Source organism: Cryptomeria japonica, chromosome 10 (assembly GCF_030272615.1).
Source record: "Cryptomeria japonica chromosome 10, Sugi_1.0, whole genome shotgun sequence".
NCBI lineage: Eukaryota > Viridiplantae > Streptophyta > Pinopsida > Cupressales > Cupressaceae > Cryptomeria > Cryptomeria japonica.
The window spans coordinates 28,076,416-28,100,506 of record NC_081414.1 but is presented as its reverse complement, the minus strand read 5'-3'; positions in this window follow the sequence as shown (position 1 = coordinate 28,100,506).

The following is a 24,091-nucleotide window of genomic DNA, read 5'->3' as shown; positions in this document are numbered from 1 at the left end:
TCAAGATAATCAACTTTACCAGAAAATTCCCTTTTAGGAGCCATTTGCAATACAACCAGATAAATATTACTTCTGAAAATACTTCTGTTATACGAGAACAATTTCACTTATTACAACACAAGAATGGCTGCAAAATAAGAAAAAACCTGATGCTTGCTCGAAGAAATTCGCTCTGCAACCAATTCGCCTTCTCTGTATTTGTAAAAGATAACTCTGCGTTTGCCTCCTCTACAAAAATCCTTTTAAAAGGTATCCTTACAAGGTTGTTAGGAAATCAAATGCTTGTACTCTGGGCCTTAGCTATAACATTGATTCCGCATGCTTCGGCCGTCCCTTCAAAATCGAATTCATACAAGAATTCATATTTTAGCTCCAACGGGTCGCAGTCTTTCTGCAAGTGTCTCTCTGTGAATTTCATTTTGACGGCTTTGTCCTTAGTCTAAGTCCTGTCTTTTTATTGGCTACATAATACCACGCGGCATCCGACCATTGGCTTAGAAAATCCCCTCACATTCTATTTTGATACTGGCTGAATGTCGCCCTTTATACTGTGGCGGGCCCGTGTCTTTCTCTTTTTGCCATGTCATCATCATGACACGTGGATGGCCGATATTCATTCTCGCTATTTCGCAGCCTTAAAGGGTGAGCACTTAACCCTTGCGAAATAGCGGGCCGTTGGATTATCTTTCAAGTTAATCACCTTTTAATCCTTCGAACAGATCCTCAGGAATGGTGGGCCCACTGAGTCATCAGTGACATCTGGCATCTAGTCATCCACTGTGCTGATTTGTCACTCTGTCACTTGCCGGAAGAAGAACCATGGGGGCCCCACTTCAGTCTCGACAGGTCTATCTCAGAAATGGTGGGCCCACTGAGTCATCGTGGACACCTGGCTCCTCGTTATCTTCGGAGCCGACCTGTCACATTTTCATTTGTCAAGCACACACTATAGGGACCCACAGCTTCCTTTTAGACCGCGTGTCATCAAGACACGTGGACGGTCCAGGTTAACTTTCGCTATTTCGCAGCCTTAAAAGGTGAGCATCTTACCCTTGCGAAATAGCGCGAGCCGTTAGATCTTATCTCGACTTGCTTGGCATTTAAACCTTGTTAGGAGCTTTCAGAAGAGGTGGTCCCACGGACACGCCACGGACACCTGGCGCCCTGTCATCTTCGAAGCTGACCTGTCGACTTTTCATTCGCTGGAAGGGGCCACGGGGTCTCAATGAATTGTAAGAGCTGTCCCTGCCAGGTCACCTCCACCTGTGAGCTGACTCATCTTTGGGGCCTACTTTTGAACCTTGATCTCAACATGCTAACTGTGGCGACCTGTGCCACGTGCTACCCTCTAATACGCCAGAGAAGACCACGTAGAGGGGGCCCCACCTTCTTGACAACCGCAACCTTCACTTCCTCCGCATGACACATGGACGGCTGATATTAATCCTCGCTATTTCGCAGCCTTAAAGGGCAAGCACTTAGCCCTTGCGAAATAGCGCCAACCGTCGGATCTTTCCCCAAGTTGATCAGTGTTTACTGGGCCCGGCACTTTAGAAGGAAATAATAAAAGGCGAATTTTTTTTTCAAATAATCAACATGACCGCCTAGGTAAATAGCAAGGGGGGACACTTCTTACGACCCCGCGACCCATGACTTAAGTGAAATAAAGTAATGTCAGAATAGAAACCAGGGGACTTAACACAAAAGATAAAGCCTAAAACTTAGAAAAACCTTAAACCCTCTAGGTTTAGAACAGAGCTGAGACACCTGGGGCCACACCCTACGAATATTTTCAAAGAACCATAGCCAATTATGGGAAAAGAACCCAATTTTAAAAACAGTGATAACACTATACATGCATACATCATTTTAAGATTCAAGGAAGGTTTGGAGAAGACAATCAGAGATTAACCAGTACTGAATTCAGCATATGAAGATGCTATTTTGAGAAGTACATTATCATTGGATTGAACCATCCAATTGTAGTCAGTGTGACTCCCATTTTGTGATTGAGCAGTGAGCTCTAGGTAGTTGGCCTTTCTACATGTGCAGACCCCATTTGTACACACATACTATCTGTAGTAGTATCATCTGATTGTGGGTAAGGTTTCCCACCATGGTTTTTCCCCTTACAAGGTTTCCACGTACAAATAATTGTGTTATGTGTTGTGTATGTTATTTGTCTTTTTGTTTCATGCATTAGACTTTACTAGTACTGTTATTAACTACTAAACTGTCTACCGACATTAAGTTTGGTTTACCGGTATTATGCATTACATTTGGTTAAGTTATATTTGGGTTGAAATTAATAGTCAACTGATTCACCCCCCCTCTCTTAGTTGCCTCCGGGTCCTAACACTGATAGAGGAGGATAATTTACTTCTAATGAGTTTAACAACTTTTGTGAGAAATATGGTATTAGAAGACAGATGTCTACCCTGAGAATAACTTGGCAAAATGATGTAGTGGAAAGGATGAACCAAACAATTCAAGAAGCAGTTAGAACAATAATCAAAGGTGCAGAACTTCCAAAAGTCTATTGGAAAGAAGAAATTTATATTGTAGTCTACACTCTTAACAAAATTCTATATCAGCAAAGACATGGGAAGACATCTTATGAGCTATGGCATAGTAGAACTCCGATAGTGAAATATTTCAAGGTATTTGGAAGCAAGTGCTACATCCAGAGAGATGAGGATAATCTTGGAAAATTTGACAGTAGAGCTGATGAAGACATATTCCTAGGATATTCTAGAAGGAGAAAGGCATACCGGTGTTACAACAAAAGGCTGAACAAAATTATTGAAAGTGCAAATGTGAAGGTTGATGAAGACGTGTTTAAGGAGTTCAATGAATTGGCTGGATATAGAAAAAGGGAAGAAAAGATCAAAGAAGGAGAAGAAGAAAAGGAAGCTCAGGAAGCTTTGGCATCTACATCTAAGACATCAAGATATGTTCAAAAGAACCACTCAATGGATCAGATTATTGGAGATAAGAACAAAGGTATCATCACAAGAAGAAAAGTAGCTCAAGAACAAGTTCTATTATGTTTACTTTTAGAGATTGAATTGATATCTATAGAAGAAGCTTGCAAAGATCACAATGAAAGAAGAGCTGGATAAGATTGAGAAGAATCAAACATGGGAATTAGTTAACAAACCAGCAGATAAGAATGTGATTGGAACTAAGTGGGTATTTTGGAACAAGCTGGATGAAGATGGAAAGGTTGTGAGAAATAAAGCAAGATTGGTTTGCAGGATTTCTACTCAAATTGAAGGTATTGATTTTAATGATCTACATATGCCCTACTTGCTCAGATGGAAGCAATTAGGATGTGTTTGGATTTTACAACTTTTAAGGATTTCAAAGTTTATTAGATGGATGTGAAATCAACATTTCTGAATGGAGAGGAAGTTTATATTGAACAACTGGAGGGATTCAAGTTGAAAGATAATCTAAACATTGTTTGCAGATTGAAAAAGGCCCTATATGGATTGAAACAAGCCCTAGATCTTGGTATGGAAGGATAGATAAGTACTTAATTAATCAAGGATTTTAGAAGGGTTTGGCTGACAACACCTTATATTTCAAAACAGATTCAAGTAAAATCCTAATTCTTGTAGTGTATGTTAATGATATAATTTTTGAAGGAAATGAAGGTATGTGCAAAAAAATTTCCAATGAGACGCAAAAGGAATTTGAGATGTCCATGATTGGTGAGTTAAATTTCTTTCTTGATTTGCAAGTTAATCAGAATGATAAAGGAATTTTCATTTCTCAATCTAAATACATTAAGGAATCGTTGAAGAAGTTTGGGTTAGAGAACTCCAAACCGATGTTTACACCTATGACCACTGGATGCAAGTTGACAAAAGATGATAAGTTTCCTAAATCAGATGCAAGTCAATACAGACCAATGATTAGAGGACTATTATATTTGACTACTACTAGATTGGATATCATGTATGCAGTATGTTTGGCAACTAGATTTCAGCAAGAATTGAAAAAGTCTCATGTGGTAGTGAAATTTTTTTTCATATATCTAAAAGGAAGAGAGGAGTTTGGTTTGTGGTACCCTAGAAGTTTAGATTTCACTCTAATAGCTTATACTGATGTAGATTGGGCCATAAGTGTGTTAGGATTAATGATAGTCCCAAAGATACTGAGAGGGGGGGGGGGGGGGGTGAATCAGTATCTAACTGGTTAACAGAATATTTAACCTTATTAAGTATTTTGCATTCCAAAACAGTGTACCGGTAAATAAGAATTAATGCAGTAAATAGGAACAATAAAGACAACATAGAAAACACATCATAACACAAGATGTTTAACAAGGAAACCCGGTGTGGGAAAAACCTCGGTGAGATTTGTGACCCACAATATTTGCTTCACTAGCCAATGAATAAATATTACTTACAATGAGGGGCCTGCACATGCAGGAAGGCCAACTGCCTAGAGCTCATTGTTCAATTTACAAGATAGAAGTCTCACTGACTTACAAAATGGATTATGAAAATCCAATACAATGTACTGCTTCAAATCAACATCAAGATGCCAGGTTCAGTACCGGTTTAAGCTCATACTATAACCAAAACCTTCACTGTCAACTTATATCTCCTTATACAAAAATATCATTCATTCATGATATCCTTCTACCATACTTCTTACACACACACACAAAATGACCTATAAGATCTCATACATATATATGAGTCGTTTACACTATGCCTTGTCAGCTTTACAAAAGATATTTACAATTAAATACAATAAACAAAAGTTTATTCCCTATCGGCTGGAGTGTCGGTATGCATTGTAGCCGCTGTCGGTGAAGTGTCTGCTAGTGTATGTAGATGTCTATGCCGGTATCAGTGCCTGTCAGTGGCTTTACCAGATGAATGCAAGGTGGTTGCCAGAAGGTTTCCATCAATGAAAACACTATCATTTCTCATTAGAGTGTAGAATGCCAACAATCTCCCCCTTTGGCATTGATGGCAACACTCATGAGAAAAATCCAAAAACTGTTCCAAAAAGTGAAGTCCAAAAATTTGCCAAAAAGATGTGCTCCCCCTGAGCAGATGATCTCCTCTAAATGATCATTTTTCTCTGTCTACTACTCCCCCTTTGACATCAATGACAAAGGTTGTCAAAAATTGTCAAATGAGTGCAAAATTTCACCTTAAGGTTTGTAACCGGTTGGTTACAGTCTAAAATATGTCAGCCAAAACCAAATTTAAACTGCATGAATCTATTGCTATCATTCATGGTTGTCTCAGTTTGTTGGATCATGCTAGTGAGATGATGCATTTCTCAAAGAGATAAGGTTATCCAATTTAGGACTAAGTTTATACTTAAGCTCTCTGGCATTTGCCTTGATCCTTTCTTTTTCCTTCTCAACTTCTCCAACTTTTCCTCAAATCCTGCTATTTCTTGCTCAATAACTGATATAGGTTCGGATGAACCAATAATGTTATTAGCTATATCATCTATCTCCTTCTGTACTTTGCTTATTTCCTTTTTAATGTCCTATGTCAACAGATGTGGCTTGCATGTTTCTCTATACAGTTCCTTATATTCCAAAATTGTTGTATTTAGTGTCAGTAAAAGTGTGTTAATATGTTCAGTTCACTTCTTTATTGTGTCCTCAATGAATTTTTCCTTTTCTCTTTTCATTTTCTCTTTGAATGTATCCTCATTCACCTTATCAATCATTATTACATTTCCAACAATAAATTTAGACAATGTATCCAACTAACCTAAAGAATCCTTTACATGATCTATATTACATTTTGGTGCAATCATCTTAAGAATAGGTATTGTATCATCAATTGCTTTATAAGCTTATGCATTATAGTTAGTCATCTTCTTGATAGAGTCCAGGAGTACCTCTGTCACATTGGTAGGCCTGAATTCATTTAAAGAAGTACCGGATGTCTGACCAACCGCCTTAATTAGCTCAGTGCTTCCAACCTTAGTTACCAATTTGCTTGTATCAACCTTTGGTGGATCAGTCTAAGTTTGTGTTTCAACCTGTAATGGTTTGGGTTTCTTAGTGATTACCGGTTTCACTATCTCAACATGTACTTGTGCCTTTATCGGTTTCTCTATTGGTTTTTGTAGATGTCTAAAAATGGTCAATGCTTGCGGAATCATACTTTAACATTTGCGCATTGTCTTATTTTAGGTTTTTGCATCACATTAACATTTTCTCCTATGTCACGCACTTGGTCTTTATCATTTGCGAGCATCGAGTCCTTCTTCTGCATTCTTCATTTATCTCGCTCTCGAATTTGGTCTTGTCAATAACAATATTTGTCATGATTTTGGTCGGTCTTATTTTGTCGCATCAATGTGCGTATTCATTTGTCATTATTTTGGACATCGTCAATCCTAATTAGGGTTTTGTCCTCCTTTCGATCTTGTCATCTTGCGATCGATTTGTCATCGATCGTTGTCATTTTCAATCTTGTCATCTGGTGATCAATTTGTCATCGATCGTTGTTCTCTTTGTCAATTTTGTCATTTTGTGATCGATTTGTCATCGATCATCGTCTTTCTCAATTGTGTCAATTTTGATCAATTAGTCATTGTTCCTCATCAATTGGCGCATTTATCAATCACATCGTTTGTCAGCATTGGTCTTTTATCAAGTCAGAATCATGATCAAATCGAATCAATATCAATTATCCTTCATCAAGACCTAATTGTCATCCTTGCATTTTCTAATTCATCTTTTAGGGTTTCATGATTTTATTCATTTAACCCTGTTTGTCATTTCTCCCTCTAGGTTAAATAAATTATTTATTTATCCTAAGTCTTCGAGTCACAATTAAATGTTTATTTAATTGGCTAACTAATTATTCATCTTTTTGTGAATTAATTAATAAATGACAAATTATTAATTGATTTACCTAATTTCTCCTAATTCCTAATTTCCTAATTTTTCATCAATTTCTAAATTCCCTCATTGTGAATTAATTAATAAATGACAACTTATTAAATAATTCACTAAATTCCTATTTTCCTCATTTTCTAATTTTCCTAATTTCTAATTCAATTTCCTCCTATTTTTCTCCTAATTTCATGGGAATGACATTTCAATTTGTCATAATTTGTCATAATTGACAATCAATCAATTCTGACATAGAAAGTTGTCATGAATTATCAATCAATCAATTTTGCATAGAAAGTGCAAATTTGTCATAATTTGTCATAATTGACATTTTTTGATTTGCAATTTCCATTTGAATCTCTTCATGCTAATTTGATCTTTTCTCCAATTTATCTATAAATTGGATGAATTTCTTCAATCCTAATCTAATAACCACTTTGTCGAATCAATCACGCTTCGAGTATTCTTGAGCAATCATCTTGTCTACTTGCTTTCATATCATGATCATGCACTAGTAGGTGAGATCCACAACAAAGCTATTTGAAGGAGAAAGAAGGACAATGGAGCCGCATGAAGGAGATATTCAAATCTGCATTTGGTTTGCTTAGTTTTTAATCTTGAATGTTTTTCTTTCATGTCTCTATTGGATGTAATTAGGATTGATCATTGCATTTGAGCTTTTGTGATTGAGCTATGACTAATATTTGATATTTTCTTTGATGATTTCTGATTTCCTAGCTACATTAATTGGTGAACCCGACATGAACTAACCCCCTAACCATGCTTTTGAGTGCTTTTGAGTTGATTTGCAGGTCAAAAACCCAAGAAACAGGGTAGTGCAGGGTTTTCTTGGAGCTTCTGCGCCTGTGTCAAGCATTTTACACCTGTGTCAAGCATTCTACGGTTGTGTCAAGGACATTCTACACCTGTGTCAAGCATTCTACACCTATGTTAGACATTCTGCGCTTGTGTAGGGCCAGAAACAGAGGTAAAAGATGGTGTTTTTCACTTGCAAATTGTTTTCTTTTGCATTCTGTTTCTGCTTTTTTGGTTTTGTTGGTATTGATTCTCTGTGCAGAACCTTGGCATACGCATGACAAAGACAACAAATGAAACTACTAACACGTTTTATGTAGGTTCGATAGTCAAAGACTAAACATATCAAACTTCTGACTTAGGTTTTGCAAGTTGCCTTGGACTACAACTAAACTTTGTGTTTGCAATTAATGTTTAGGCACCTAGTATGATTTCTAAATAGGATGGAATGAATATATGTTTGCTTTGATTGTTGAGTTTGACATTGAAGTAGGAGAGTATGCTCTCATCCTTCTTAGGGTGATCAGAAATCCAGATCTTCGATACCATGCTCATGTCTTTGATTGTGTGTCACCTTTAGAGGGCCTGCCTTCCCAACCATTTGCTTTTGCAAGAAAGTGACAATCATGAGAAGGGAACGACCCAAAGTGAGTACGGCTAGAATACCTTGGCATTCTAACTCACTATCTACAAATACCTGATGGGAAAAAGCTTTGAAGGAAGGGTTATGTGGGAATTGCAGTTACTTGGGAAGTGATGACCCTTGAACTCTTTCTCATATCAACATCTAAGTAGGACCTCACAGTCTAAATCGTGCTTGCACAACTACATTTTTTTGGTATCTTGGTGGGCTTAATGTCTCAATCACGCTTGCGTGACACCAAGGAGTAATGCTTAACATAAATCCTTACTAAACACCTTGTATTTAGAGGCCAAAAATCCTTCTAGTTGCTTGAGAAGGACAAGTTCAGATACTTGGAAGAGATACTAAGTTCGCCATGGGGAGATTTCCATGGGGACTGATGCTTGGCTGCCCTGAGAAGTGAGTGTCGTGGAGGGGAGCCCATGGGCTCAAGCATCTATGTATTCTCCTTGAATCCCATAACAAGTCTACCTCTCAAGTACCTTATGTCCTTGCCTACCATAAGAAATGTGTGAATGAGCATGATTGTCTTGAGTCTAAGTTAAAATATCTTGTCTTCTTTATTTGTCAAAAGTTGAGTTGTGTTTCATTTCAAAAACAAGACAAATTGATTCAAAACAAGGTTAAGCACAAGAGCATTTCATCAAACAAAGTTCAAAACACTTTCAAACATGGTTGTCAAACATTTTTCAAAATCTTCTCTCAACATTCATGTCACTTAAATTTAGGTGCATCTTAGGTTTGCATTTTGTAAAGTCATTGTCAAGTACCAAGGTTAGGTTTCATCTAGGTCATACTCCTTTGCATATCAATAAGGGTCATCCTTTTGCATGTGTCCTCTTGCATTAGAGTAATACCATTGTCATACATTCATATTTGCATACCCTAGGTCTCTTCATTAAGTTTAGGTCATTATCATATCATATTAGGGTTATTTGCATAGTAATTGTCCCTTTGCATATAGTGTCAAAACTAGGTTTTGTCATACCTGAGTAATCCAAATCTTTGATAAATCCTAAGTCATTGTTAAGAAGTCTAGACCTTATCAAATCTTCTGTCTTTTGTCATCAATGTCATTTCGTCAAACCTAGCTTAGTATCCAAGCATATAGGGGAGACATTGTCACTTTGTCCTTTGTCACTTGGTCCTTTTGTCCTTTGAGGTCTAGACATCATTTCAATTTCCTAAGGGTCTCTTTTAGATTTGCATTCCAAAAAGTTTGTCAAAATCTTCAAAAAACAACCAAAAACATAGGTTGCATTCTCATTCATTTAGTTTGCATTTACTTGCATATCATACATTATCTTTGAAAAATTCCAAAAATATTGCATTTGCATAAGTGACATGCCTGTTGAAACAAGGTCGAAATCTAAGAAGATGAGTAAACCAACGTATCAACCCATTGACAACATATCAAATTCACAATTTCAGACTAGTCAAATAGTACAAATTGAAGGTTCATCAAACACATCATTACCACCATATGGAATGTTCAACTTGGACCACCTCCATTATATGAACCAGTATTTGTACCCATGAAACCAGGACATGGGAGTGTTCCACCAACACCAAGAGGAAGTACACCTTTTGATTGGAATCAACCACACCTGCAACATGACATTCAAACTCAAACATTATATGAGGAACAAACTCTTTCACAAGGATTTGGTTCAGATCAAGGCATTCAATAGGAGGCAAATCCAAATGTCCAACCAGATTATTCATCAGATTCTGATGCTTCTGATGATGTTGACATGTTCCTTCAAGATCCAAAGTTGACAAAAAAGATGGATAAATTATTGAACAAGGTCTTTAAGATGTTCCCACAAAAGTATCTTAACATGATGAGTAATGTGACCTCCTCAAGTGAGCAAATCAATGTGCAAAAACAACAAGGCGGTGAGCTGTTAAGTTTCTCTCCGCATCCAAATGAAGAAAATATGCAACAAGAAACTCAACCTACCTTGATGAGTAAACGTGTTTCAAAGGCATTGACAGTGACTATTCCTCAAAAGTCACCATTTGAGACAATAAATAATCCATTATTCAACACAACTCTTGTAACACAAGATCAAATGAAGACCGCGCAAATATTGACAACTATCCCTCAATAAGAAGTGATTCCTTACATGCATAAAATTGGATCAAAATCTAAGATGCAAGAAAGCTTCACGACTGGAATGCCTGATATCACTAATGTCCAAAACAATTCCATGATGCAACAAAGTTCTTATATCCCGTTAAGCTCAATATATTTGCCAAATACTATTGCGACAGATCCTTCGATAATAGCGACACAAAGAGCTACAAATAGTGGTTTGCACCAACAACAATTGTTGCAACAATTGAGTTATACACAAAAGGTACAATCGAATGTGCAAACAAGCAATGTACCCCGTCTAAGACAGGACACAGTCTGGTTTCAGGAAATGTGGTACCTTGTCTAAGACAGGACACAGTCTGGTTTCGAGTATACCACACCCTGTATAAGACCCATGATAGAAGTGACAAAGGATAAATGATTTTGATGCTGATATTCGATTGATAAGACAATTTTGATCAATTTGAATGTTTGGTTTGATTGAAAAGGTTCATCTATTTATGCATGATTTCATTAAAGCACGATGTTGGATTGCGAGTGTCGTTGGATGAATGCTCAGTGGTTTGTCAATGCATAAAGGGAATACTTTATTGCAAAATGCTTGTTTTTGTTTTTGGGGTTTTGCTTTGTTTTCGAGTTTTACAATTTTTTTGTGCTCATTTTTTTCAGGACTTTATATGATTTTTATGGATTTTTTCAGGACATTTTTGAAATTTTTAGGATTTTTTCAATTTGTTGATTTTTAGATACTTTTTCAGGACATTTTCCAATTTTTAAGACTTTTTTCAGGACATTATTCAATTTTTATGGTTTTTGCCCCCAGTGTCTAGCAAGGCAAGGAATATGACAGGTGAATAAATAGGCTTGCTGAAATGATGGTGGATAGAGGGAAGACAAAGGCCTTTTATTATGGAGACAACACAAATGCAATTTCCAAGAGCTATTGTGTGATGGGACAAGAGACTGGATATGACGATGTAAAGCAGGAACATGGCATGAGGGACATGTCAAGAGGTTTTTGAAACCATGTTTAAATTTTATGTCCTTATGTCAGATCAAGATCAAGGAATGAAAAAGAATGTATGGATAGGATAAGCAAGACCAAGAATGGATAAGGGACATGGATTGAAGGTCGGGATTGGCTAAGGGACAATGGCAGAAAGTTGCAATAAGACAGGGAATATGGATGAAAAGTTATAATAAGCAAATGGATACATGACCAAAAGCTATAATAGACTAAAAGCTGCAAACAAGATGTGTGATGCTCATGACGATCCTCAGCCTTGTCAAGATCAAAGGTGGAAAGGGAAACTGGACATGAGGGACAACAGGATATGAAGGGTAATGACATAGTATGATAGGATAATGAAACAATGAAGGACAAAAGGATATGATAGGATAAAACCTGCCCCCAAATGTGGTGTGCAAGAAGTTCATAGATTACGCATGATGCCTGTTTGCCAGGTTTTCATCATGATACTTGCCCAAGGCACCTGTTTGCCAGGTTTTCACCAGTGGACGAATTATTTTTCTTTACTTTTTTCTTCTTTTGACTTTTTTTTTTTTTTTCACTTTTTTTGTATTTTTTTTTTGGATTTTGACTTTTTCAGAAGAAGATGGACACATGATAGGGAATGGAAGAAGGACTCAAGCATCTTTTTGTTTGGATAGTAGCCTTGAAAAAAAATAGACCATGACCTTTAAAAGTATGCTCAAAGACGTTGGTAGGATAAGGACATGGACAATGAGATGAAACTAAGGCAAGGATTTACGCAAAGGATTGGATCAAAGGGATGGAAGGATGGAAAATATGCATTGCATAATGGATAGGGTATTGGAAGAACTGGACTTGAGTGGATGAAAATGAAGGCAAGATCAACATTGGCACACAGCTTGAGGGGTGATGGATTGATGGAGGAAAGATGTATTTTGGATATTGAGATTTTGACGGAAGAAAGGCTTGGGATTTTGGGACATAAGGGCCCAAAATAGATGAAGAAGGTGATGGAGGAATAGACTTGGATGATTTGGATGGAGGAATAGCAATTTTGGATGCCAAGTTGGATGTTTCTTTTTGTGCTTCAAGGAGCTTCTTAGGGATCCACATGGTTTTTGATTTTTCATGCTTTTGTGGTTCCTTGGAGTGCATTGCTTGCACAAGGGATTTAGGAATCCATATATATTTTGACTTTGCTTGATTTTTCTCAGTGGGCCTTTGTGGCCTTTTGGATATTTCTTTTTCTTTATAGATCATATTGTTCTTTGTTTTGACATGTCGATTATATTGGACATGTTGATCCTTGAATACATGTGGATTGCTAGACTTATGACTTTTATGCTTGGCATCCAAATTGCTTGGAGGAGGGAATGAATGTCGGTGTGGATGGGAATGATATGGAGGCATGTGGGATGGATGGAAGGTTCTCCAAGATGTGTGCCTTTGCTGACGTTGCATAGGAGATGGAGGGATATAGGGACCTAGAATGGATGGAAGCGATGATGGGGAAGGTGGACATTTGGATTTTGACTTTGAAGGGATACCAACGCCTTGAGTGTGAGCTCTGTAGCCATGACCATTAGTATATTCTTTGATATGGAGGGGTTCTTGCTTGTGAAGGTCTACTCCTTTGCCTTTATGAATATCTTGACTTGTAGGATACTCTTTTCTTTGGGAAGAAGACGCGAGTTCATTATGAGGTGGATATGATATGAGAGAAATAATTAGATCTTGAAGTGGATCAGATTGCACCAAAGTGGAAGAACCCATTATGCATGTCGAGGGTTCATGAACATCTTGCACTGACACGTTAGAATCATGAGGGGGATCAGGATCATGAGGGGGATTAGGATCATGTAGTGGGCATGGTTCAATGATAGGCTCTGCAAGAGATGGAATGGGAGGAATAATGGGATCATCACAAGAAATATGATCTTGGAGTGGATATGCGGGATTAGGACGTGGAGATGGAGGGACAAGTGGATCTTGTGGAGGATCTGAAGGAATGATTTGATCTTGACAAGGAGGAAGATCATTGGAATCTTCTTTAAAGGTGCTTTGTTCTTGACTTTCAATGGGATCATCGGAAAGAATGGAAGGGATATCTTGATCTTTCTGAGGAAGTGGAATGTCAATGGGATTTGAAAGGACATTATGTTCATGAAATGGAAGGGGATCGTTTGGGATTGGATGGACTGGAATATCTTGATCTTGCTCGGGGAGTGGAATGTCAATAGGACTTTGGATAGGATGGACAAGAATAGGGGAATCATCATGAGTGTCTGGAAACATGGGGTCCTGGTCAACAATTGGATGGGATGATAAAGTTTCAGGATCTTGATCTTGATTTGCTTTAGGACTCATTTCTTCGTGCTCTAAATTATCCTCTTGACTTTGGATATGCCTGGGGGATTCTGACAAGGAATCAATGCTTTGGCATGAAGGAAATGCACTTTGAACATTTGTGATGGGTTCTGGCAAGGAATCAATGCTTGAACATGAGGAAGAGGGACTTTGAATAGGGTCCTCTAAAATAGGTAATGGCAAAAAAGTGCATGGTGGCATTGGGTCTTGTATTTCTGAAATATGACAAGGATGTGCATCATGAATTGGATTATCGTGGAAATCAATTATGGATAGCTCTTGGATAATTGCATCCTTGGGTGTATTGTTTGATGAGGACAATATGGAAGGTTCTTGTGAAACTTTTAAAGGTGTAGGGATAGATGCCACTGGAGAGTCAATTTGCTTGTGAGGGGATGAGGCATTGCTAGACATAAGTGTATTATCTTTATCTTCCTCAAAAGACTCACTTAGTCGTTTCCTTAAGAGCATTGCAATAAGGCCACCTTTCTTTCGAGGTTTTGACATAGTTGGACTTGGAATTTGAACTTGTTTTTGATTTGATGTCATGTTTTGATTTCGAACTAAATGTTGATCATTTTGGTTTGACATGTTCAAAATTCGGCTTGGTGTGTGTTGCAACCTTTGTTTTTGAATGTTTGGTTGCGGTTGTTGACATTGATATGTTGATTGAACTTGTTGATATTCCACAATTGGTTGAACCATTTGTTGACATTGTATAGTGGGTTGGACATATTGTTGAAATTGGACCATTGATTGTGTTGGTTGCATATGTTGAACAATTGGTTGTGATGGTTGACAATCTGATTGATAGTAAACACCTTGTTCTTGTTGTGGAGGCACATAATGTTGAAATTGATGTTGTCTCCTTTTTTGTAATTGTTTCATCATCTCTATTTGCGAGAGGAGAGCTGGTATGTCTGATCGTTCAAGAAGAGATCTTACATCAATTGGCTCAATATTTGGATTTTGACCTGGAAATTTTTGAAACATTTTGGACATTTGTGATCTAATCTTCTCACTGTTTTTCACTCTTTGTTCGAAAATCTCTTGTTCTTGAGCTAGTTTCTCCTCTAGTTTTTGTATTTGGAGACTTGTTTCATCATGATAAGTTTGATTGATATTGCCTTGTTGTTGGGTTGGATAGAATTGTGATTGCATTGTCGGTTGATATGTCAAACTTTGTTGCATCATTGGTGCTTGGAACCTTGTTTCAATAGACATGTCACTTATGCAAATGCAATATTTTTGGAATTTTTCAAGGATAATGTATGATATGCAACTAAATGCAAACTAAATAGATGAAAATGCAATCTATGTTTTTGGTTGTTTTTGAAGATTTTGACAAACTTATGAATGCAAATCTAAGAGAGGGATCCTTAGGAAATTGGAATGATATCTAGACCTCAAAGGACAAAAGGACCAAGTGACAAAGGACAAGATGACAATGTCTCCCCTATATGCTTGGATACTAAGCTAGGTTTGACGAAATGATATTGATGACAAAAGGACAAAAGATTTGATAAGGTCTAGACCTCCTAACAATGACTTAGGGTTTATCAAAGATTTGGTTTACCCAAGTATGACAAGACCTAGGTTTGACACTATATGCTAAGGGACAATCAATATGCAAATGATCTTAATATGATATGACAATGACTTAGGCTTAATGAAGAGACTTGGGATATGCAAATGCAAATGTATGACAATGGTATGACTTTAATGCAAGAGGACATATGCAAATGGATGACTTCTATTGATATGCAAAAGAAGTATGACTTAGGTGAAACCTAACCTTGATACTTGATAATGACTTTTAAAAATGCAACCTAGGATGAACCTAAATGTAAGTGACATAAGAGTTGAGACAAGTTTTTGAACAATGTTGGATCATCATGTTTGAAGGAATATGATCTTTGAATCTTGTTGAATTTTTGTTGGATGAATATCTTGGGTTTAATCTTGTTTTAATCAATGTGTTTTTCTTTTGAAATGGGATAACATTCAACTTTTGACAATCAAAGAATACAAGATGTTATAACTTAGACTCAAGACAATCATGCTCATTTCCACATTCCTTAGGGTAGGCAAAGACATTAGGTACTTGAGAGGTAGACTCATTATGGGATTCAAGGAGAATAAATAGATGCTTGACCCCACGGGCTCCCCTCCACGACACTCACTTCTCAGGGCAGCCAAGCATCAGTCCCCATGGAATCTCCCCATGGCGAACTTACTATCTCTTCCAAGTATCCGAATTTGTCCTTCTCAAGCAACTAGAAGGGTTTTTGGCCTCTAAAAACAAGGTATGTAGTAAGGATTTCTGTTAAGCATTACTCCTTGATGTCATGCAAGCATGATTGAGACATTAAGCCCATCAAGATACCAAAAAAATGTAGTCGCGCAAGCACGATTTAGACCAAGAGGCCCTACTTAGATGTTGATATGAGAAAGAGTTTCAAGGGGCATCACTTCCCAAGTAACTGCAATTCCCACGTAACACTTCCTTCAAAGCTTTCGCTCATCGGGTATTTTTTTATAGTGAGTTAGAATGCCAAGGAATTCTAGCCGTACTCACTTTGGGTCGTCCCCTTCTCACGATTATCACTTGCTTGCTAAAGCAAAGTGGTCGGGAAGGCAGGCCCTCTAATGGAGACAAACAATCAACAACACAAGCATGGTATCGAAGATCTGGATTTCTGATCACCCTATGAAGGATGAGAGCATACTCTCCTACTCCAATATCATACTTAACAAACAAAGCAAACAAGGGTTCATTTCCACCTATTTATAAATCACTAAGTGCCTAATTAAAAATCTCAAACACACAATTTGGTTGTTTCTCCAAGGCAACCTGCAAAACACAAGTCAGAAGTTTGATTTGTTGTCTTTGACCATCGAATCTGCATAACACATGTTAGTAGTTTGATTTTTAGTCTTTGTCATGCGTATGTCAAGATCCTGCATAGATAATTAGTACCAAAATCCAAAGCACGGATGATCTGATTTATGAAAACTAAATATAAAATTTCAGTCCACTTTGAGAAGGCATAACTTTCTCATCCTAGCTCCGAATTACAAACCGTTTGATGCGTTGGAAAGGTATTCAAATAATATAGAACCAAATTTTGGAAACATCAATGATATCTCATCATGTTTCCGCCCACCATATTTGTCCACAAATGCACCGAAGACCCTCAAAATTGCAATTTACTAAAACATATAAAATTTTTCAAGTAAAAATTGCATTTTTCACCTCTGATCTGGACTTTACACAGGTGCAGAAGTCATGACACAGGCGCAAGATGTCTGACACAAGTGCAGAATGTCTCAACACAGGCGCAAGATGTTTCAACACAGGCGCAGAATGCTTCACACAGGTGCAGGAATGTCCAGAATGCACTGCACGGCCCTGTCTTTGAGTTTTTGACCTGCAAATCAACTTAGAAGCACTCCAAAACACAGTAAGATGGTTAGAAGGTTAGTATTCACGTCGGGTTCACCAATTAATGTAGCGTAGAAATTAGGAATCATCAAAAGATAAGTAGATCAATCAAAACGCAAGACATGATAACTCAATCAAAAGAACTCTCATTGAAATGAACCTAATTCCAAAGCACATTCAATGGAGGTATGAAAACAAAGCATTCAAAATGAAAATTATGCAAACCAGACGTATAATTGAATACTCCTTCCATGTGGCTCCATTGTTGTTCTTTCCTCTTCAATGGGTTTGTGGATCTCACCTACAAGTGCACACACAATTGAAAGCAAGATTGATGAAAAGCTCAAGAGTACTAGAAGCGTAAGTTCAATAGTCTGATAGGAATTAAGATTCATGAATGGATTGAAGGGATCCAAGGGATTCAAGGGATTTGATTGAAGAAAATCATCCAATTTATAGAGAAATTGGAGAAAAAGACAAGATTAGCATGACAGTGATTCGAATAGAAATTCAAATCAAGAATAGCAAAATTATGACATATCTATGACAAATTGCTATGCAAGGCTTATGACAATTCATGACAAATTTCTATGTCAAGAATTTATGACATTTTATGACAAATTCTATGACAAATTTCTATGTCATTGCCATAAATTTAGGAGAGAAATAGGTGGAAATTGAATTTAAGAATTAAGAAATTAGGAAATTAGAAATTAGTGAATTAATCAATAATTTTTCATTTATTAATTAATTCACTCACAAAGAGGAATAATTAGCCAATTAAATGAATATTTAATTGTAATGAGAAAACTTAGGATAAATAAGTAATTTATTAATCCTAAAGGAAGAAAATGATAAGCAAGGTTAAATGACTAAATCATGAAACCCTAGAAGGTGAATTAGCAATGCGAGGATGACAATTAGGTCCTGATTGAAGATAATTAATGTCATGATTTTGGATTGATAAATGACCAATGCGACAAAATGATTTGATTGATAAATGCGCCAATTGACGAGGAACAATGACAAATTGATCCAAATTGACATAATTGAGACAGACAACGATCGATGACAAATCGGTCGCAAAATGACAAAATTGACAAAAGGGACAAGAATCGATGACAAATAGATTGCAAAACGACAAGATTGAAAATGACCACGATCAATGGCAAATTGATCGCAAAATGACAAGATCGAACAATGACAACGATCGATGACAAATCGATCGCATGATGACAAGATTGATAAACCGATCGCTAGATGATAAGATTGAAAAGAGGACAAAACCCTAATTAGGATTGACGATGTCCAAAATGATAAGATTGAAAAGAGAGCAACGATTGATGACAAATCAATCGCAAGATTGACAGGAGGACAAAACCCTAATTAGGATTGACGATGTCCAAAATGATGACAAATTAGCACGCACATTGATGCAATAGGATAAGATCGATCAAAATCATGATTGGATAATGTTGTTGACAAGACCAAATTTGAGGACGAGATGATTGAAGAATGTAGAAGAAAGACTCGATGTTCACAAATGATAAAGACCAAGTGCGTGACATAGGAGAAATGTTAATGCGACGCAAAAACCTAAAATGAGGCAATGCGCAAATGTTAAAATATGACCTCGCAAGCGTTGACCATTTTTGGGTGTCTACAGTACCAAGAACCTTATATGCCGGAGACACCAAAAACGGCCATTTCGGAGCATCAACAACCGATCGAAAACATGACGTATCGACAAAGAGTACCCACTGGGATTAATGATGGACCTCCAAAATCTGATACAATTGCGCAACAGCTTGAGAAGTTGCAATGACAAGTTGACGCATTAGAAACTAAAGGAACAAAGAAATTGTATACAGATCAAGATTTATGTCCTAATCCATTTGACAAGAGCTTATACATGCCTCCATTCCCTAAGCATTTTGAAGCACCTAATTTTGAGAAATATAAAGGGAATGGCAATCCAAAAGATCACATTCGAGCATTTTTCGCAACATGTACTGAAGTGAGCTATGAGGAGACATATTTAATGCGATTATTTGCATGAAGTCTCACAGGACAAGCCATGGATTGGTATTCGCATCTGCCAAGAAATATAAAGACTTGGTATAAATTGGCTCAAAAGTTTATATCTCACTTCGCATTCAACATCGACAGTGACGTGACCATGTTAGATTTATGCAACACCAAGCAAAAGCAAGGTGAACCATTAGTGACTTTCTTGCAATGATGGTGAAGCTTGTATAGTCGTTCTTCCCTAGATATACCTGAAGAACAACAAGTGAATCTGTTTATCCAAAATTTGGTCCCAGAAATGATGTATGAACTAAAATTGAAAATTCCCAGTACTATAGAGAAACTCATTAAGAAAGGGATGAACATTGAAACTGCTCTTGTAGCCAAGGGAATCATTAAGCTTAACAAAGACAGTGACAACACAAACAATTCAGGGGACAGAAATAGATTTTGGTATAAGAACAAGAATGTCACTAATGATGGAGTTGTTGATGCAAGAGCGGTGAATGCAAATCAACCCCCATTCATGATCAAGAAATTGAGTGTTCCTAATATGTCAACTATGGAACAAAATCAAACACCAGTGAGCAATGTTACTCAACAGCCGCAATACCAACAACATCTTCAACAATATAATCAACAACAAGGCCAACAACAAAACCAGCAACGCAAACCTTTCCGATCGAGGGATGGGCCTCCTCAATAATTTACGCCATTGGGAGAGCCTATTGAGTCAGTAATGAAACAATTAATACAAGCAAAATTTATTAAGCTACCAGATATCAAGGCAGAACCAATGGTAAAACCACATTGGTGGAATGATAATGCATACTGTGAGTACCATCGGTCAAAAGGACATAAAACCGCGTCATGTTTTCAATTGAAACATATGATCCAAGACTTGTTAGAGCAAGGAGTAATTGAGGTAGATCCGCCCAACGCAACCTCTAACACTGATCATACCATTTTCAAAACTCCTTTGCTTGATCATGACAAGGGTAAGGCGTCTTCTTCAAACTCTACCCAAACAACAAATTATGCAAATACTAGTTATAATAATGTCATCAATTGTTTTTGCGCATCAAATGAGTATGTTTCCACCCTAAGAATAAAGGGACAAGATCCTTCTTGCGCAGTCACCACTCGTCGATCTAAAATAGTCCTGAAAGGAGCTCCTACAACTCCTCCCAAACCAACTCCTGCAAGTCAGTATAATCTCTTGGATCATCTAGGAAAGACACCTGCACAAATATCAATCCTTGAGTTGTTGAAAATGTCCCCCATGCATCGTGTTGTCCTACATAAAGCTTTAATTGAGTCCACTGTCCCGACAGACATTGATGTTGACAAGTTTCAAGCCCAAATTGGACATCTAGCTGTTTCCCAAAATGTCGCATTTTCTGGTAATGATATCTCACCTGATAAGCTCCCTCATAATGATCCTTTACACCTTGAATTCTTTGTCCATAATTGCAAAATCTGACGAGTCTTGATAAATGGCGGAGCAGGTCTTAATATTTGTACCTTGAGAGTGGTCATTGGCCTTGGTTATACAGAAAATGACATTGATGCTTCCAAAAGAATAACAATCAAAGCATATGATGATGCTGAGCACCCATCCAAAGGGATAATTACATTGCCTATCAGAGTCGGTCCAATGATAGAAAACACTTTCTTGCAGGTCTTAGACCTTGATCTCCCTTACAATATGATTCTTGGCCGTCCATGGATCCATGCAATGAAAGCAGTTCCATCCACCTATCATCAATGTTTAAAATATCCTTACAATGGAACTGAGATAACAATTCCAGGAGATCCTAATCCATTCCAATTTTGTGCTGCCCTAAAGGATTCTCCACAGCAGCAAGTCCCAGTCAATAGAGAGGCCAAATCACATAGTTATGTGGATCCTAATGAATTGTTAGATGCTGTCAAAGGAAAATTGAAGAAACAGGACCAAGGATGCGGAGAATATTCAATGGATCAAACATTCCTCATCGGGAATTTACCAATATCTCCAAAATCATATGGCAAACCACATTTGTTGCAAAAGGAACCTAAGGTGGTTATTCAATATCAGCCTCCCACTACATTTACAAGATGGGGTGAACTTGACAAAGAAACTTTAGATGACGATGTCATAGATTGGATTTATAAGGATCCAACTGAGACCCCACCTGTCAGGTTGCTAGTGGAACGATACGGCAAAGGATTTACTATGCTGCAAAAGAAAGGATATGACAGTTGCAGTGGCTTAGGCCTGAGCAAGAATGGAAGGCTAGAACCTGTCATACCCAAGATGCGACCTCCAACTTTAGGGTTAGGTTTTGTACCATTGTGAATTGGATCCTCATCTACCAAAGTAACCACGTGTGGAAAAGGGCATGACTCTGATGATGAAATAACACCTGAGGATACCGGACCCGAAACTGATTCCAATGAATGGGAGTGGAGTTCCTTTTCTTCTAGCTCCTATGCCCTTGACAATATTTTCCTTGACCCTGATAATTTGCCTATGGAAGACAAACATGAAATAACTCCTCTTCCTAAAACATGTCCTAATGCTTGGATAGAATCATTCTGGGATCCAAGCTCCGAATCAGATACAAGTAGTTCAGATAGTGATACCATAGATGTTTACATCTTTACTATATCAGCCCTCTCTCTCCTGAAAACTGATGATGACATGCCCCTCGTCTATCCCTAGCTTATCCAACATGACCAACAAGAACCACTCACATTGGACTATTTTCAAAATGATGAAGCAATTGCAGAATTCCTTGGACTACGGGAAGGCATACCATAAGGTGATCATAAGACAGGATTTGCTATTGACCTAGATTCCATAGCATATTTTGGGGAGTCAACTCCATCTTCCAGTCATCAAAATGAAAAAAGAAAAGAAAAAGTAAAAAATCAAAAGAATAGATCTTTGAGTGAAAGCCGTAAGGCACTCTCTGATCATACAAAAGTAAAAATAAAAGATGTACCTGTGGATGAAAACCTCTCTAAGGTGCCCAAAGGTGGAAGAGTGGGCATACCCCTATCAAGTCAGGATAAATCAACATTGCTTGTGGAAATGACCGAAGAAATCAATTTGGGTACACCTGACAACCCTAAGGTCATTCATTTTGCTGCTTCTCTATCACAACAAGAAAAGATAGATTTTGTCAATTTCTTTCTTGAGAAGAAGATCAGCTTTGCATGGTCCTATGCAGATATGCCTGGCCTCAATCCAAAATTAGTCCTTCATCATTTGCCATTAAAAGTAGATCCCAAGCCTGTCAAACAGAAACTTAGAAAGATGCATTCCTAGGTGGTTCTTTTGGTCAAGGTAGAATTGAAAAAATTACTGGATGTGGGCTTTATCAGACCCATCGATTATGCAGACTGGATTTCAAATTTACTACCAGTTAGCAAAGTAACTGGGGGCATCAGAATCTGTACAGATTTTAGGGATCTCAATAAAGCATGCCCTAAAGATGATTTTCCACTGCCAAATATCGACATCATAGTTGACATGACTGCTGGATATGAGATACTCTCATTGATGGATGGTTTCTCTGGCTATAACCAAATTCGCATTGCTCCTGAAGATCAACATAAGACTACATTCATATGTGATTGGGGTACTTATTGCTGGAATGTGATGCCCTTCATTCTTAAAAATGCAGGCGCAACATATCAAAGAGCGATGACGACAATTTTTCATGATTTCATGCATACTTTGTGTGTGGGGGAAAAAGCGAGACTAGGCTAACATGTCCTAATCCTACCTTTTGTCACACATTACGGAATACAAAAGAGCCTAGAGGTATCGCACAATTGGCTACTTCTTTTTGGTGAAAGAGAGAGCCACGAGCTACCTGTTAGGGTTTCTATTCCTTTGTTGTAATTGAAAGGTAAGATTATGCAAGTTCAATTCCTAACCCTAAAATGCAAGTATGAACTAATAACAAGATTGCAAAATTGAACTTAAACAATGGAAAGCTACAAACATAAGGACAGGACAAGAATGTAGATGCATACCCGGAGTCAAAATCTGAGTGAAAATGTTCAGGACGGGGGCGCGGGCGCCACTGTCCCAATTCTGCACCTGAAACTGCCACTTTGCAATCTGGAAAACTGTCGGAAATGCTAAAAATTGCTATCTGTCAGGAGGACCAGGGTGCCCAGTGCCCCTGTCCCAGGGACCAGGGTGCCCAGCGCCCCTGTCCTAGTAGGACCAGGGCACCCCACGCCCCTATCCTGGTCTTCTGCTCTGAAACTTGGTGTATGGTTCCATCTCCATCTGCTTCTTTCGGATCTGCAATTTGCGGCGTCGTCTGAATCCCGAAATCTGCACTTATATCTGAAAAAGGTGTTTGGGTGGCTATATAGGGTTTTGCCTTAGTAAAACCCCTGCTTCGGTGATCTCCACCTCCACGAATAGCCAAGTTGTATTGTAAAAGTAATGTGTGTGCAGACCTTGTGTGTGTGCAAGATCTAAAATGCAGGTAAGCAAACTAGAGCAACCTAGAAAGTAAACCCTAATTGCTTGTAAATGACAATATAAATGCTCCAAATCAAGATGCCAAGTGATCTAAAGCATGAATGTAAGTGACATAATGAGGCTTATGCAAAGACATGAAAACAACATGAAATCATACCCAACCCCAAGGGAGGGGTACAATCTTCAGTCGGTGATCCCTTATTGCTCTTCAATGCCTTCAAAGCCCTAAGTGAATGAATGGATTTGATGAATGCTTGGAGGATGAATGTTGAGAGTGGTTGAAGTCTTCAAAGATCTTCTCTTTCGCTACCTATGA